At 38.5% G+C, this 18644-nt stretch overlaps 1 protein-coding gene and 1 long non-coding RNA gene across 28 annotated transcripts in view; one reads left to right on the forward strand and one right to left on the reverse strand.

The window, feature by feature from the left end:
* ROBO2 (roundabout guidance receptor 2) overlaps positions 1 to 18644 on the reverse strand; it is a 1484585-nt gene that overhangs the window by 644156 nt on the left and 821785 nt on the right. The window lies entirely within an intron of this gene.
* The window catches only part of LOC101938191 (uncharacterized), a 47711-nt gene that overhangs the window by 20725 nt on the left and 8342 nt on the right, over positions 1 to 18644 (forward strand). The window contains exons 1-2 of one of the 2 annotated variants that reach the window (XR_002888232.3): positions 8594 to 8739; positions 10088 to 10185. This is a non-coding gene — a long non-coding RNA (uncharacterized LOC101938191). Of the gene's footprint in view, positions 1 to 8593; positions 8740 to 10087; positions 10186 to 18644 lie in introns of those variants that run through there. The other variant, XR_010594326.1, reaches the window with a different exon arrangement.

The following is an 18644-nucleotide window of genomic DNA, read 5'->3' on the forward strand; positions in this document are numbered from 1 at the left end:
CTAAGATAGAGCTGAGGTGAATTAGCAAAAGTGTGTTTAGAACACTTTAACTGCTACTGCCTATGTTGTATATATTCTATGTTCAGAGCTGGTCACTGTTTTTCAAATTGGTATTTGACAAAATTTTTCATCACAAATTTGAATTTTGACAAATTATACACCACTGGTGGACCACTACTGGAACAGTATGTCCAATTTTGAAAATCTTGGCCTATGTTCCTCTCACTGAAGCTCTACAGATTTTGAAAAACAGATCACACATGTTTTGCCCACATGTCTGTGAATAATTGATTCACTTTTTGGACCAGCTCTATTAAATATAAAGCAGCAGGGGAGTTCATGTCTGCTTTATAAGGGGACTTTTACTAAAAAAGTATAGTCAAGGAACCACTCATACAAAATTCTGTGCATATATTCTGATGTGGAGCATGCATACAACTAAGACGGTGCTTCTAAGAAACAGAAATAATATTCCTTCCTCTATGTTTATGGACAGTTTTGAAAAGGAGGGGTGGCTATACATAAAGAGACAATATGGCCTTTACAAAGCTTCTAGTTTACCAGAGAACTTTTGCTTCATTTGCTCAACACTTCAACACTCACTAACATGCTCCCCACCTAAAAGGGCTTGAGGCTTTGAGCAATCATATCACATATGTTTAATACCAGACAATGGCTCTGTGAGACTGGGAGCTGGAAGTGGTTTTCTAAAAATAGGGACATGAAAGGAAGTTGGGGGAGCTGCATGCTCAGTAGCTTTTTGAATGGACATAAAACTCAGGAATATGGTGATGCCATTATAGTTTGTTATGTGATATTATGTCAAAGACTCATGCAATGACTATCATTATTACAGTCTATCATGTGTAAAATACATTAAAAAAAGAGCTTATCCCTAGGATTTGGTAATCTCCAAGTGTACCACTCAAGCCTATCTGATAAATATTTCATGTTATATTTCTAAACGATATTTTTTAAAGTACTTAAGGCTTGTGAAAGTTGTGAATTGCTGCTATTGCAGGAATTTATGGTTTGAGAGCGCCTTGGTCTCTGATTAACTTGCCAACAGTGGTGCTACTGGTTGTCATTTATGATGGGAATTGTAATAAGGACACCTGTCTACTTCAGATTCATTTCACACTGGCCAAACAACCATCAGATTAATAAGTTTCGGTCATTACTGGTCTGAGACACAAACAGACAGTATTCCCAATATTATTATCTGTCTTTATCCATCAAAATCTAACAGCTCAAACAACCTTATCTGTCAGATAGCTATAGTAGGCTCTAAAAATTAGATGTGCATTTATATAACAGACTGCAGCCACTTTGATATAGTCATTACAATCCTGTAAATATGAACTGGAAATATTTGTATGATACCTCAGCAGTTAGTATGATTTACTGGATCAATTCTCATTGTTAAAAGACAGTTAAGTTTGCAAAGTGAAGGACTGCAAAGATAGAAAATGACAAAGCTAAGCTTGCCCCATGTGGTGTATGAATTACACTTAAGTCTTTAATTACAAATGATAATGGATCATGCACTATTGATATGACTAGGAAGCTGGTACTATCTCTGTATACACCACTGGTGGACCATTACTTGAACAGTATGTCCAATTTTGAAAATCTTGGCTTATGTTCCTCTCACTGAAGCTCTACAGATTTTGAAAAACAGATCACGTGGGAAAAAATGCATTTTCTACATTTTCTATACTTGAAATCAGATGACCTGTTTTCTAACTTCTTGACTAATAGTAAACATACCAAATTTCTGACCCAAAAGTATGAGATTTTGTGTAAATGGAAATATTGGGGAAACCTCAACTACGGGCATCTTCAAACACTGCCCTATAAACTATATAAAAGCACACCTACACTGCTCATATGCATGCACAATAGGAACACAATTCTTAGTACACTCCATTATTTACTAACACCTCCCGTGATGTTTAGGTATGACAGAGTTCTAAATCTTATGCACCAGATTCCAATTCCCTTATTTACACTGAATAATACCATTTAGCATGAGTAAGATTACCAGAATCTGGCCCTCTGTGAGTAGGTAACACATATAGATTATAAATACTAGGCACAATTGGATCATGTGAGGATGGAATTTAAACCTTAACTCAGTTTGTCTTACATTATAAAAATGTTTATAATTTTCATATAGGTTATTAAATATCCCAGGAATGCTATTTTCTGTGTTTTGCTTTGTGACAATACTGAACTATGTGGCACACTTTAGAAGTACAGCAAAGGAGTGGGCAATATATATATAAAATTCACACCTGTAGCTATAAGAGCTTCAGAGTTATAAATATAGCTACAGTATTTGGGGTTCAAATTTATGAAAACATTATATGGTAAAATGCTCCTCAAGAAAACAATCTCTTTTTACAGTATTTGAATGAATCATCAAAATTAAATTAAAACCCATTAATGATAGAGACTTAGGAAACCCAAAACTTTCTAGGCTTTGGAGTGTTGAGAAATCCTCTCTGAAGATTTTCCAAGAGTAGGCGATACATTGTGCCTCATTTGAACATGTCTGAGAGGATATACTGTTTTTTTTAATTGAAGATCAGGTTCCCACTGTGGTTTGAAATGTTTCCATTGTAATAATCAGAGAACTATTTTTAGTATTTGTGGAATGATGCTTCAGAGTCCATTGTAAATTCAGAGCATATGTTCAGTGACAAGAAACAGCAGAATCCCCTCCATTTTATGAACTGTTAATGAGTCTATAAACTGATTGTTTGGTAGCCAGAACTCTGTTACTACTGTCGTCGTCCAACATTCCAGTCTGGATTTCTGCTGGCAAAAGTAATTGTTTCCAAAGTTAGAACTCTGTTCTTGTCTTACTTTTAGCCACATAGAAGATTTTTTGTTTTTGTTCTTTTTTTAAAAAAAATAAAGAAATGAGACAATTCAAATAGAAGTGCAGTGCTGTGCTGTTTTACCACTCAGATGAGATGAAGTCTGTGTTCTCCCTTTCAGAGTTTGTGAGCATCTCTGAAGACTTATAAGGATACAAGTGGAAGCTGGAGTGGGGGGGAAGGAGGCACATTTGCTAAATGAGTTTTTGCCCTCCAGTTCCCATTGATTTTAATGGGATCAGCACAGCTAAAACAGCACTGAATGCTTTGTAAACAGATATGTACAATAGTTGTCCAAAACATGGTGAAAAAAGCAGAAATGAGCCAACAAAAATTAATATGCTGCATAGATTTCTTCTTCTCTCTATTATATATATATATATATATATATATATATATATATATATACATATACATATACATATACATATATATATAGTTACACCAGTTGTATCCAAAGGAATGGGATAAGACCACATTATCTAAAAACCCAACCAACTTTAATTCAATAAGAAACCTCACACAGCAATACCCGTCTCCCCTAGAGCAGGCAACAGATGGCACCGTGCACCACCGGAACACACACTTTCAGTTTCCCATTTCCCTAGTCTCTCTCTCAAACCACACCCCCAGCCACTGGGGGGAGAGGAAGTCCATTACAATGTTTCTTAAAGGCATACTTGATGTGTTCTGAGATGGATGCCACATACAAATATCAAAGTCACCCACCTATCTTGATAACCAGTTGAATCTGTCATTCCGTGAAGTTGCTTGACCAAACCTACTAATTTTTTTAAACGGTCATTTAAACAGCTCACATTCAAGAAAGGTATTTGTGAGACAATCCTAATTAATTGTGTCATGAACTTTTATAAGGTAGCTGCGCACTAAAGGAATACATGCTAATCCGTACATTCTTGGTCATCCAATTCTGCCACTAAGTCTTAAGCAGACATATTCTTTTGTGTAATTTATTGTAAAGGAGACTATAGATCATCACTTAACTGGACTGTGATAGCACCTATAATGTGCTGTGCACCATATAGACATGCAGGAAAAGATAGTCCTGCTTGCAATCTAAAAGACAACTGCAGGCAAAATGATAGGGGTAAGGGAAAACATAGAACCAAAGTGCTCAGGGTAGTGTTTAGTATGCGTCTTATTTCCATATTGTTCCATTCATTTTTATTGGATGGGATGAGAGAGAATGGCAGAAGGAAGGTGTGAATAAATAGGAGAAAGGAAGAAGAGGAGGGCTTTAGGGAGAAAAGGCAGGAAAGGCAAAGGAGGAAAACAGAATGTGGAGAAGTATGGAGGGCAGGGAAAGTCAGGCAGGCAGTTGGATAGTAGAAAGTTGGGAAAACAATCCATCAGCAGACAGAGCAGAATGTCTAGCATACAAATTGTGAAATGTAATCTTCTTCTGACATCACCAGCATCACTGATGGTGGTGATGAAATCAAGAGATCAAGCTGGGCCTCTGCCTGCTCATCTGCTACTGCTGCCCTGGTTCCTGCTGGTGGACAACTCCTGTATGCCTGGTAGATAGATTCATCCTTGGGAGCTTCTGCTCTGCCGCCCTACCCCATGTGAGTAAAGGAATGGGGGTTGCTTGCAATGGAGTTCTCATTGAGATGGGGAGGGGGACATCCTCTCCCTTGCTACTGTCTCAGCTTCTGTCGGGTTATATCAGCTTCACCAAATTGCCAGATTTTTTCTGCCCAGCCACAAAGATCTGTGTGTCTGCCCTTTACTATTAAACTGATCATGTAAAACTAAGGATATCTTGCTCACCCATTTTTAAATGTTACTCGCCCTGAGCATATGGGCAAGGAAACAATTTCAAGAATACAGCCATTTGTTGGACAGACTTTTACCACATCATTTTGATCTGCTACTCCATTTTACTGGGGAGAAGCAGAGTGTTCAAAGATGTGGATATCAATATAGCCAGTAGTTAAGACCGACTGACAGTGAGCCTCTACTCAAGTGCTGACAGGACACTGTCTATCAGTGGCATTTCAACAAAGAAGCCAAGCTGTTGAAACAACCAGTGGAGATTGAACCAGTGGTACATCATAATGATAGGATACCAGTAGCTTTTTAAGTGTGCAGCAAGTAGTGTCCCACCACCCTCTCCCAACACTGATGAATGAGGCAGAAGCATCTTGGGATGCCATAGTTCCTTAAGGGCTGAGACAGTCAGGACTACAAGTGCCATGGGTACTTGCAAAGTATAGTTAGCAAGCTGCAGTCCGTCCACAAAACTGACTGGTAAAGTCACAACTCATGCAAAGAAAAAAAAATCAAGATAATCCAGCTCAAACATGGCAACTGCCTCTCCTTTATCTGTTAACATCAAGTAAAGTTCACCCCGATGCTGAGTGCTATGAAAAAGTTTATGACCCACTTAAGTCCTACGTAAGCCCTGAAAACAGAGGAATGCCCTATACTAATACTGTGATTTATTTTCTTGGTAGTTGCCACAGCTATATCTGCCCAAGAAAATGTGCTGTTTCTTCATATGGTCAGAAAAGGGTATCTCTATGTTATTTTAGGTAAAGTATACCATTGATTTCCCTTGAAGCAAATGCAGGACAACATGTTATGCATGTTCATTTTTTAAGAGGACTTTGCAGGGCAGACCTCTGTGATGGTATGCCTAAGATCCACCCCCCATAAGTTAATAAAACACATGAATGTGTTGTAATAAGTTAAATGCATTTGTTTAATGTAGGAGACAGTATTATTTCTCATTAAGACAAATCACCTGCAATTGATTACATTTTAAACATTAAACTTTTCCAATCACTGTTCAGTAAAGATTGTATTGAACTCACTTATAAATGGTTAAGTAATAGCCTGATGGAAATATTTGTCACATGCAACTGCAAAAGTTTTAATATCCTTCATTCTAAAGTGATATTCATCTTAAGGTGCAGAAAATTAAGCATCAACCACAATTTAACCCACATCCACATCTACATGGTAATGTACCCACAAGCCCTCCAAATATGCTGTTTTGGGGCACTGTCACCTAGGCACATGTACACAAATCAGTGGAAATTTTTAATTTATCATGAAAAACATTTTTTTCCAAAAAACTGTGTGGGATACAAATGTACCACACTGTTATCCTATATTTTTAGTATTTATATGGGCATATGTTTACTTCTAGTGAGAGTATCTTATATTGTAATAGTGGTAAATGTCTCCCCTCACTAAGCTAACTTGTCTTTTAAAAAAAAAAAAAACACACAAATGTAATTTGTCTATACTAACTGATAACACATTTGTGGTGTAATGTTGTACCCCACGAGGATATATGATGCAATAACTCATGAACTAGCGACCATCCAATTATGTTGTTTTAGGACATTGCATATGCTAATTGATAATGCATTGCCATGACAGTGGTTGATAGAGTCACCCTAAGATAGAGTCACCCAGGGATGTGTGAAAATTGCATTTCACAGGTTCACACAGAATGAGACTTCTGCTAGTTCTTTCAATTTGCTAGAAGTTTTTTTCACCTAAAACATTCCAAAAAATTCTATGTTTCTGAATGCATTTGGGGGACAAAAGTCCCCCACAACTTAAGTTAATGTAGCTTTTTCATAACTGGATTTTAATTTTTTTTTTTACCTAAAACATTATGAATTGTTCTTGGTTTCTGAATTTATTTGGGGTACAAATTTCCCCCATGATACAGTTAAATAAACTTTTTTCTTGATGCTGGATGAAGGTTAAGGCTTAATGGGTATTAAATCTGTAAATCCCTACACGTTAAAGTGAGATAATACATCTACATTTGCACTTCATAACAGCACAGAGTGTTTGTTCATAAGTCTAATAATATGAATAGTAATATAGTACTAACCCTATATAACTTCAGATTAAGTAGCATCTAAGTGAAGCACAGGCCTTGTGTGGGGTTCGCTGCACAGGGATAAATTTGGCCCTTAGACTGGCAATCGTATGGGCATCTCACAGTGAAATCTGTTTTATATAAACATTCCAGAGACTAAAAAAAGCACTTGAATGGAAGTTGTCTTCTAACAAAGGCAAAGTGGAAGACAGGAGACTGACTGACCCCACTGTGGTCTCTAGTACACATTTCATTGTCCAGCACTGGGCAGAGGGAGGCAGTGCTATGCTGGAGAGCAGACAGTGAGGAATACCTAATGTGGTGCTTTGCTTTGAAGATGCTGAAAAGATTAAAACTTTTAAACTGAAGGACTAAGATTAGTGTCCATGATAGCAGACACTGGGGTGATAGCCTGACCCCATTGAAGTCACTGGAAGTTTTGCCATGGATTTCGGTGGGGCAGAATTTCACCTTAAAAGTCCTTTAAAGTTTCTTTTACATAGTTGTCATGGGAAGAGGATATGTCCTATCAAGTAGATGGGGCAATGATTTCAATGGTAAGAGATTTGTTTTGTATTTACCTTTTTCATGAAGTTGTTAATTCATTGAAAAGGTGTGAGCAAAACCCTCACTCTGCTGAACTTAAAATAAACGTGAATGGCCCTAATAACAAAGCAATTTATTTTTCAGATTTCTATTGCAACGATAACTCCAGTTAAAATTCCACAAATACTATTTTATATGCATTATCTGGCTGTCTCTTTAACATATAAATGAAAAGATTATGTAAGAGTCTGTGTTTAATCTCCTCCAATGTGTGTTAAACATTGCAGAAAAAGAAGCCATTTTTTCTTGAAACAAGGAGGTTATTGACCTAGATAGCATAAACCTCACATCTACAATGTCAACAGAAAAAAAAAAAATCACTGCTGAAAGCTTGAAAGTACTATTTGCCCACGTAAATTCAAAGGCATGGCCCCTTTTTATCTGTATATTTTTCATGCTCACTGCAATGTGAATGTCCGATTAAAAGCTTCTGCAAATAATCTGAGTGTGTAATTAGGGGCACACAGCTCCCAGACTGGGGTTAATACCCTCACAAACACGCAGATCTAGCTGGGAACAAATTCAGTTTCACTGTATTTTTCCTTGTATTTAAAATCTTCCTGTGTTTTGAACAACGATAAACTAAAAATGGATGTATCAACTTTTAGAACATCAGTAGTTGCCGAGATACGCATGTTACACATAGAAATAGGTTAACATTGCATATTAATATAATGTCCTGTTCATTTTTATCTCAATAAAAAAAGATCAATAATATTTCACCCAAGAGTTATTTTTATCTCCATAGCTTGGCATTACTGCACTGAAAAGTCCCATGAATAATGTGATATCAGGCATTACTAAGCCATGATTTATACAACATTTATAAAGTATGTTTTAGGAAAACTAAGTGGATGATATAAAGAATCAACAGGATTCCATTTTAATTGGTCTTGTTGGATTCCGAGGAGGTGGGCAGGCGCAAGCCCAGCCATGGCTAAAGGACCCTCCCCCAGCCTACTGGGAGGATCCACTGAGCCCAGGAACTTAATTACAGGGGACAACCGAAAAATATAACAAGGACAGGTGTGAAGGTCAAAAGATCAAAAAAAGGGAACCTGAATGGGTTAATTGATGCAGGTGGCCATTCATTCCACAGAAGTTGTATAATAGATAAATATATTGCAGAGAATTACATTGACAGTACAAAATATTTGTATTTTAATTGATGCAAGTGAGCAACAACCTGAAATGACTTGCATAAATTGCAGATGATTTTTTTTTACCATAGGAAACAAGAGCATCTGATTATCAAGAGATCTTTTTTGGGTTACCTGATGATCATGTCACTATGTGTGTCTCATTGCTGTGTGAGGAAGTTATTGGTTTTGAACTATAATGCTTTGATGTAATGAAACTGGACATCCCAGGGATTACTGTGTAAGTATAAATTCTGTCCCTCAATTAAAGACAGTCTGAGTCCCTCTACTTAACTACACACACACACACACACACACACACACAGCATCTTCTGAGTCGATGCCTTGGGTATAGAATGTCCTGCAGATACAGCTTGATCTTGCAACGTGGTGAGCACTCTGTCCCCAGTCCAGCACAGCATTTAACTTTAATGCACCATCAGAAAAATATTAATTCAACAAATGACCACATTAAAAAAATTCTGAGATGTAAGGCGTAGTCAAAGAAATACGTAGTTATCCTTGATAGCCATATTTGTTCTCTTAATGTGTAGGCATTTAAACCATTCCTTGAGAGGGTAGCCATGAATACTCATTTTACAAATCCAGACAATGATTCCAGGATTAAAAAAATTATTCAGCCAATGTCCTGCTTTGAACCATGAAAGGTAGGACATTGGCTACAGCTCATTTAACTGTATTTTAACTGCCATCTATATTTTTCTGAATTTCCTTTTCCATCGGTACTGATTACCACAATATTTGTATCTGAATAGAAATTTTTGCCTGTCTAATTTAGCCTGTTCATCTCTCTTGAGTCTTTCAGAGGTTAGGACATCAGTATCTTTAGAAGATAGAGAACTTTGGTGCATGCAAAAACTGGATTGTAACATGAAGCTAGGGAAGAGAAGCAATAGTAAAGGGTAAATTGGTAGATTAAGGTCCCCAACTGTGAATGCAATGCTGATTTCAAGATGACAGTTATTCTAGATGTAAGCCTCAGAGGTAGAAGGTTAAAAGGGAAAAGAAATTCTCAGTTCCCCCTATAGGAAAAAGGGAAAATGCTAGCTCCTGCAGGCTTAATTTACATGCAATTTCTCTGCAGTGTGGGTCTGTACAAATTTATGTTATATTTTATGGAATTTGTGTTCTGCTTTTGAAAATTATATTAATGGTGCGTGTAAATGTATTTGTGAAAGTTGAGAGAAATTATTACAGGGAAAAGCAGGCTGAACGGACAGGTAGTGGACTCTGGCTACTGAGCTCAAATTGAGAAGAGAAGAAGAGATCAGGGACTCTGTTGCTTTGCTTTGGATTTCCTGCCCTTGGATCCTGAAGGCTGTGTGAAACTGACTTGATAGGACTGACCTGGTAGAAGTGGAGCTGACTTTGTGGGGCTAAACTTACTAGCATCCAAGCTGGTAGAGCTGAGTTTGCTGAACTGTCCTGGCTCAGCTGCTACACAGGACAGTTGAATTCGCTGAACCCAACCTGGCCCGCTGGAGCTCACATTGTGGAATCCAAACTGGCAGTCAATAAATTTGTTAGTCTCTAAGGTGCCACAAGTACTCCTGTTCTTCTTTTTACAGATTGGAGTGGGGCTTGGTGGTGTTGACATCACTGCACTGGAGCAGCCAGGCTGAAGAATCGTCCCTGCACCTACTTGACCCCTCTGGAGGCTGATCAGGTTTGTGACTGATGTTTAGATAGGAGGGGATTGTATTTTATTAAGAGTTCTGGGGCCCCCAACAAGTGAGCAGAGAACGCTATGGGTTTGGCCAGACCACTCAAACCGAGTTTTGCCAATTCCATTTTACTCTGTAAATAGATGTTTCTCATTTTCCAAAAAAAGAAATTTGTGGTTTCATAGTCCCAAGGACTTCAGAGTTCTTGAAGCAGGGAAGAAACCCTTGTATCAGCGACCAGGGGAGTTAAATGTTAAGTTTCTGAAATGTCAGAATGGATAGGGTTTTAGATGGGACCTTGAGCCAATTATTTTAAACAGAACCCCTAGACATCATTTGAGCTCAGTGCCTACCTCTTGCTAATGAAACATGGCAGAAGAGTTGCATAATTTGAGATGGCAATGTTTATGTATTGTAATAGAAGTAAACTGCATCACAAACCTCAGGTTTTTAAAGTTTGTGTTGGTTCTGTTACTTCTTTTCAAAGTGTTCATACTGCTTTCTTCTGTCCAGAATTTATTGATTTTGGTAAAGTGAGAAACAGTGCAAGATAAGCTTCTTCAGCACTCTTTCCTTTCTGAACACACATGAGGAGCTCTCTTCAGTTATATCCAACCCTTGTATTAATGCAAATTCCTTACTATGAGACTCTTGCCCACTGGCTATTTAACACAATCTCAATAACTGGCTTGCCTCATTGTGCAGTAATAAACCTACTAGCCACAGCAATAAAACCAAAGCTATGTAGAGTTATTGTTTCAGAACTTCAGATGTAGGATGGACAGATATCTCCCTAACACGACAGATATATATGAACTATAGGCAACTTATTTAAAAGCAAAGAATTGATACTTCCAATTAATCAGTTTTGGTCTTCTGTTATTCTGTCACAGTTGGTAGACAAGTAGTGTGTTTTTGACGTTTCCATCTAGACAGAAGATCAGACACTGTGAAAGTAAGTGACAGTAAAGCTAATTAAAATACTTGGGTTCAGTTACATGAAATTTCAAAAGGGGGAAGAATGGGATGCTGCTCACCAACCATGGTGACCTTTTGCTCCTATAGCTAGTGCTGGGTGTAGGTGTGTGTGTGCGTGCGCAGGGGGCGGACAGGGGAACGACGACAACATTTGTTTAATATTTATATTGTGTACTAAATACAAAACTGCAAAGAAATATTTAATCTTGAAATAATTTCATATATAATGTATCAGACAACTACACTGAGGTCAAACTAGGTCTGAATTTGGCCCCAATATCCTGCACCCCTCACTGATTGTCAGGAGTTTTGCCTGAGTAAGGATTCAGAGCTAGGCCTTAAGAAAATAATCCCCTTTACACAGATACATGGTAAGGAGCAGCAGCACAGAAATGATTCTACATCTAATGTTCCACCTGGGGGGAAGTGGCAGGATAAGGCACATTCCCTCTTCCTACCTATTCCCCAGCTGCCACCAGATTCATTAGGGTCTTTACAAGGCAGGGTACCAATTAGTACAGACTTCAAGTCTTCTCCCAATCTGCCATAATCAGCCCCAATGCCCATGATTAAGGAGTATGGGTTTAAACTGCTGCTTCCCTATCCTGCACTGGCACAAAATATCCCTACTAAGATAACAGAATGATATGTGAATTGATTGTACAGTGGTAAACTGTAGATTGGAAAGTACTGACTTATGCAGTTAATGCAGAAATTGCTATGCTACTAAATGCCAAAAAGGGAACAATAGATGACTAAGCAGTTTTTCTGTTGTCCATAAAGGCAAAAACACCAACCACAAACAATGATTAAGAGTTTCATCAAGGAGAAAAGGCAAACAGTTGGAAGACATGGCTTCTTTTCTTTCCCTTGGCCTTTATGTTGCTTGGTGTATAGGAGAGCTGTTTAACAAAATGAATAGCACAAATAATGCTGTGAACACATGTTCTTTGTAAGTGGTCAAGATCTCTAGAGGACAGTGTATTAAATTGCAGATATTATCTATCTAAACCAAAAATCATAAAAGCATGAAATTAGTAATTGACTCAATTTACCTCGTTTATTAGTGGCATAGACCTCTGTTTGAATTAATATTGCCCAATGGAATTTCAAGTGGTAGTGACATGGCGTATCATGACACAAATTAGCGCCTGCTTCTATTACTGTACTTCAAGCCACCCATATCCCCCAATTAGGTTGGGTCTAATCTAATATGCATGCTTTCAGAATTTCTATTGACAATAAAATGTGACTGCCTTCCCCCCCTGTAATGTCATGTTCATTTTACATAACAGTTAATTTCCTCAGCATTATGTTGGCACTGGATAGTGGGTTACTGGTTATATTCTACCACAAACAGTTATATGCACTGTTACTGTGAGCCATACTACATGTTCTATTCAGTCACAATTAAGTTAATTAAAAGATAAAAAGTTATTTTATACATAAGACATACAAGTAGCTTGAACAGAATTTCACTGCAGCATGCTGGCCACCATGTTATAACAACAATTTCTCAGCTCATCACAACTGCATTTTATTATGGCGTGAATAAAAAGCAGGATGTTTAACTTTGTAGAATGATAGCTCAATTGTTTTGAAGGAGATTAGATAATTTACTAACAAAGATTTGTATATGACTGACTCTGACTATCAGAAAGGACTAATGATGTCTGCAATAGGACTACTAATTAGTCCTTGTTATAATGTTTTCCACATTCAATGGTCTATAGAAATATTAACTAATTTGTCCTAAAAAATATTCCCATGATGGCCTCTATTTTACAGATGGGGAAACTAAGGAACAGACAAATTAATTGGCTTCCCTAGTCACAGATGAAATAATGAGTCAGTCACAGAGCTCAGATTAGAACCTATGATGACCTCCCATTTTCATCTGGATCACATTGCCTCACTTCAACCAACCATAAACCAAATGTCATAGTGCTATCAAAAGAAAATAGCTGATAGTTATGTAAGGATTCTAAAGTAACCTAACCTAAAAATATAAATACACATGTCTCAAAGTGCATAAGTCTCCAGCCCTACTCCTTTTCCCTCACTACAGCCTCCACACTGAGGGCATTGAAGACAGATAGCCACATTGGGATTCCATTCCACTTAGGGAAGATTCAGCTGGGTTGATTAAAGGTGGATGTCCAGAGCTGCTGGGTAGATGGGGAAGTGTCATCTGGCACGTCTGCTTCCATTTATTCTCTTTCATTTACACTTCTGATGAACATGCCCATTCTAGAGAAGATGCCCATCCAAATACCACGCTCTCAGGTGAAGCTACTAGTTCCCCATGTCAATTACTGCTGGGAAGTGGGCCTGGTCTTGCTGTGCTAGGTTGTTAGCAAAGTCCTCCTATTTTCTGTAATTCAGGAAGTCATATTTGGCAAGCAATGCTTGGTAATTCAAAATCCTAAATTGCAAACTGGGGGAAAAGAAAATCTTGCGGCCTAAAAGGTTCAGTTGCTTGCCCTCCCTGTCATATGGGGTGTAGCGTGGATGATGTTGTCTAGTCCATTCTGTGGCTGCCTGTACCACAAGTGACTTTGGAGGGGGTGTAGGAACAGAAACTCAGATCCCTTGGTTGGAGCATAGTATTTTTTTCCCCCTTTTGGGGTAGGCGTACATGTGGCCGGCATATGCCAAACTATTCTAGTTGGCTTAAGAATGGCATCATTGATTGGTAGAGTGACTCTGCTTGGCACTGATAAGTGAAATATATCCCAGCAGTTTATACTGAGCATCTTGGATCTCTTCCGGGGGAATGTGAAGTTCTCCTGCCACTCTACATAGGAGATCCTTAACTTGGTGATAGTCATCAGGGTATGGGGGAAGGTCAAAGCCACTTCTACATCAGGTGAGGATGATGGGAATCTCTTCTGTTCTTGTGGTAGCATTGGAGCCAGGCTGTGCAGCTCATCTTCCATTACTGGTTCGAAGCATCTACTTGAAGGCAGTGAAATAGGAGATGCCTCCCTGACAGAATGGATGGGTTCCAAAGCTGGGTATTGGGGCCAGGCTCCCTCAAAAGGCAGCATGACTGATCCAAAGGGTGTGTGGAGGGTCCCACCGTGCCAGGAACCAGTGACTCCATGTTGGCTGGAGTGGAGAATACTGCCACTATGTAGAAGGCTGCCATTGGTACTTGTAGTGGCGAGACAAGATGGATGGTCTCTGATTCCCACCCAATTCCTTTGAAGACAAAAACTCTGAGACCAGTTCCATTGATGGTACTGTGAGCCAGCTGAAGAGTATGCCTCACCAGAGTGGCGGGAGGGGAGTGTCTCAGGTGCAGCATATCTGGTGCCGGAGATAATGTCTCCCTTGATTTAAACATCCTCAGAAGTTATGAGGTGTTGGTCTCCCAGGGCAAACACTTCCTGGTGCTCAGCACTTTTCGCAACCTCCCTGGGGCCAAGCACACTTTTTTAGTCCCCAGACTCGTACGGAAGCAATAGTCTTCCCTGGAGTGGATGGCTCTTTAGCTGTGAAGGGCACCGATGTTGACTGTGTGTGTGGGCCCGCACTTGGTACCAGTGGATCTGTCTCTTTATGTGGCTTCTTCTCATGTCTGTGCACTTTAGTGTGTTCCATCCCTATGATGAACTCATGGAAGGAGTCATTCCCTTCTTAGGTCTAGAGGAAGACTTACTGCCATGCTTATGTTCATGCTTCTTTACTTCCCAACTAGGCCTCAGTGCAGGATCCATAATAATGGTAATGCTGGAACTGGCCTCAGACTTCTCAGCTGGAGGCACACTTCAGGCAGCCTCTAGCCCTGTGTCTGGGATAGAGGGATTGCTCAGCCAGGATCCGAATGAGGTCTCATGGCGACTTCTATGAGGTGCTTCTGGAGAGCCTGGCCTTCTTGGGTATGGCTTGGGAAGGACTGGCAGATAGTGCAACTGGATGAAATGTGGGCTTCTCCCAAGCAGCAGAGGCCACTATGATGTTCATTGCTGACTGAGAAGGAACGCGGGCAGGAGGTGCAGATTTTAAAGCCAGGTTTTTTGGCATGGTCCAGTATCTGCATGCCAGTGTAAGAAGCAGGAGGAGGGTTCACAGTGAACCAAAAAAGGATGCCCAATCTTATTCCCAAAACTAGCAAACTACTAATAATTACTATATAAACACTAAAAATAATAAAAACTGTAAATTAGCTATGTACAATCGTAATTTTTTTTTAAGCGCGACATGCAGGAGGACAAGTAGTACCAACCCGGACCATATAGTGGTGAGAAGGAACTGGAGACGTGGTTGGTCCGTTCCATCCCCTTTATCACCTCAGACGAAACCACGAGGGGAACCAAGAGTGCATGTGTGGACCAACGGACACTGCTACTTTCAAAATCTCCAGGCACATAGTGTGCATGCATAAACCCTCAGTGGAATACAATAGGGACCATCACTCAAAGAAGAGCTCTCAATATCTTTACTATAACTTTAAATTTTAGAGAAAAGAAAAAATGGGGGAGCTCACTTTGGTGGGAAAAGCAGCCCGCTGCCTATAACTGTACCTTAATGTGAATGTTTGCAGTTTCTATTAAAAAATCCTTAACCCTGACAGCATGTTCGAAATTGAAACAGCATTTCTTATCATAGACTGTACTGGGCATTAAGGACCTGATCCATAGAAGTGAATGGGAGACTTTCCACTGACTTCGGCTCAGACCCCAATTCCCTAGTGATGCCCAGATAGCACTAACGCTATTGAACTAACTTTTCTTACAGTATTTTGAAAGTGTAATACTGTAAAGGATAAAACAAGGTAAAACTTTTTTTAAAAGAAAGTTGTAATAGCAGTGATGACCTTGGCATAGGGCAATCCCTGGGGAATTAATGATTGGCTGGGCTAATGGCCTTTGGCTTTGCCTCAGGTCATCAGCTTTCCCCGCTGGTTATTAATCCTCAGGAAATGCCCTATACCTCAATTATAAATATTTAACTTGTGCCATAGCCATAATCAACAATGTTTTTCTTGGTGCTATAAATATGGCTGCAGAATCTTGTAAAATGCTTCATTATACATAATATTACATATGATATTACTCTATTAATACACATAATATTATAATGCATTAACTATTGATGGCTCCATTGACTTCAGTGGGCTTTGGATCAGGCCCAGCTCCTACATTATCTGTATGCAATGATTTACTATATAGTAATTTATTGTCTATAGAGTTCCTAAGAGCAGGACAAATGGTCAGTTCATGTGCACATATTTCTTCACTACAGTTCTTTAAAAATATATTCCTTTACTATTGGAAAATATAAACTCAGAGAAAACCCATCCTCAATACATTTCTTTTTTTTCTTTTTTTTTTTTAAGTTAGCTATCTCAGTTTTGTGAATGTTCAAGTAGGTTTACTAAAGAAATGGAGAGCTGAATGTAATTTGTCTACACTGAATTGGATTCAAATTTTGATACAAGAAGAAAAAAACCTTTGACAGAGCACAGTTTATTGATTAAAATGCATTTCATTAATGTAAAGGCCTTTGAGCAATAGAGAAAGAAAGAAGTAAGAAGCACAGAAAAGGTGTATTTTTATGTCAGCTAATAACCCTCCTACCTCCTCTGGCTATATAACAAATTGATTTGTGGCTGCAATGGCTTATTCATTTAGTTTAATGTAAAATTAAAGAAGCTACTGTGGTAAATAATCAAGATTTTACTTAACATTTTTAATCTAACAGCAGCAATTTTAAATGTGTACACATCTTGAGGTATTTTTCTTCAACTGTGGTATAAAAGGAGGCATTTTATGGATTGTGTACCTCAAAGTTTTAGTATTGTATATGATGATTTGACGTAAGCCAGTTTTAAAAATAGGATATAAATCACTTATGAGTTTTTATTTTTATTTTATTTTTAAAAGCAAACTACTAAAATGGTGCCATGATACTCCATTTATTGTATGCGTTTTATAATTAATCAATACCATGAAAGAGGGAGTGTTTCTGTGTGATTATAAAACATCCCTTGTCGTGTTATAAGGAACAAAGTCATATCTAGAATTACTTTAATCATCCAAGTATAATAATTGCCTGGAAATACACTCCCTGCAGTGTCTTATTGCTAATAGAATTATAGTTGGATCACATAGCAACAGTGATATTTAAGGCTGCCTAAGTAGCCCCAATATGAAGGCACTTTTTCTGTTACTTGTAACTTTTACACTTTCACCTGATATTTCAGCTGAATATTGTTTTGAAAGTTTAAGCAAAAACTCACTGTTTTTGAGAGCAACAGTGAGTATGGGATTTATTCCATTTGAGTATTGAACATAGATAAGGAATGGAACCCTTTAAGACTAGGTCTACATTTGGAGCGGGATTCCCAGCTCCCATTCAGACCCTTGTGCTAGCTGTTGTTGAGCTAGTGCTCTAAAAATAAATGTAGCAGGAGTAGCATGGGCAGTGGTGAATGGCAGAACAGGTTAGCTGTACTGTGCTGAGCACAAACCTGCCTGGGCCCCATGGGTAGGTACATACTGGGCATGGCTACCTCCCCAACACTACTAATTTTAGAGTGCTAGTACTATGAACACTAATATGAGTATGTCTATGCGAGCTGGGTAATCATACCCCTTGCTCCAAATGTAGACAGAGTGAAATTCATCCCTATGTGGAGGCCCAGCAGAAGGCCTATGTGCCTTAAGGCCTATTTTGAGGGTTTAAATAGTGTATGTACTTTGTGCTACCCCCATGCACTGTGGTGAATTTCAATCAAAGTGGAAGGGCTCTTTTGGCAACTTGCCCTAGACTTTAAAGAGAAATACAATAGTATAAAAGAGAAGTGCAGTAAAGAGAGGTATTCTTGAAATATGTGAAGATGTTTGGCTTACAAATGTAAAAAGTTATAAATAGTTGAAAATTGTGCATTGGCCATATATATGAGTTTGCTTTTTTAATAATTTGATTACCAAATGAAATTATAAATTTCTTCAGGTTGGTGTTAGAGTTCAGGATTCTATGAGTGTGCTTGTGTAAAATTCTCTCTTTGAAACTTTTCAAAGTAGAAATGCATTTGCCAGACCTAGTGAGGATGTTTAACCACTGACAACTGACCTGAGAGCCTGGATTAAGTTATGTTCTTAAACTTTGATAGAAACTATTTCATGAGCATCTAAGCACTGTGATACAAAATATGTAACTAACTAACTAAATAAAAATATTATGCTACTCTTAGTAAGTAGCACAAAAACAACTCAATACACAATATATCCAAACTGCAAGGACCAAAAAGATAAAATAGCAAACCAGAACAAACCAATTAGTTTTATTTTGTACTTTCAAGTCCCCCACAGTACTAACTCTATAGAATTCCCTCTGTCTGGCGGGGTAAATTCCATTGACTATCGCTGAATTTGTGTAAAAATCCATTCCCTTACTGAGAATAGGGTAACTTTTAGGAAGTGGGTTTCTCTATTCAGGCTCCTTTAACCAAAATCAAAAAGGCAAAAGTGAT

Source organism: Chrysemys picta, chromosome 1 (genome assembly GCF_011386835.1).
Source record: "Chrysemys picta bellii isolate R12L10 chromosome 1, ASM1138683v2, whole genome shotgun sequence".
NCBI lineage: Eukaryota > Metazoa > Chordata > Testudines > Emydidae > Chrysemys > Chrysemys picta.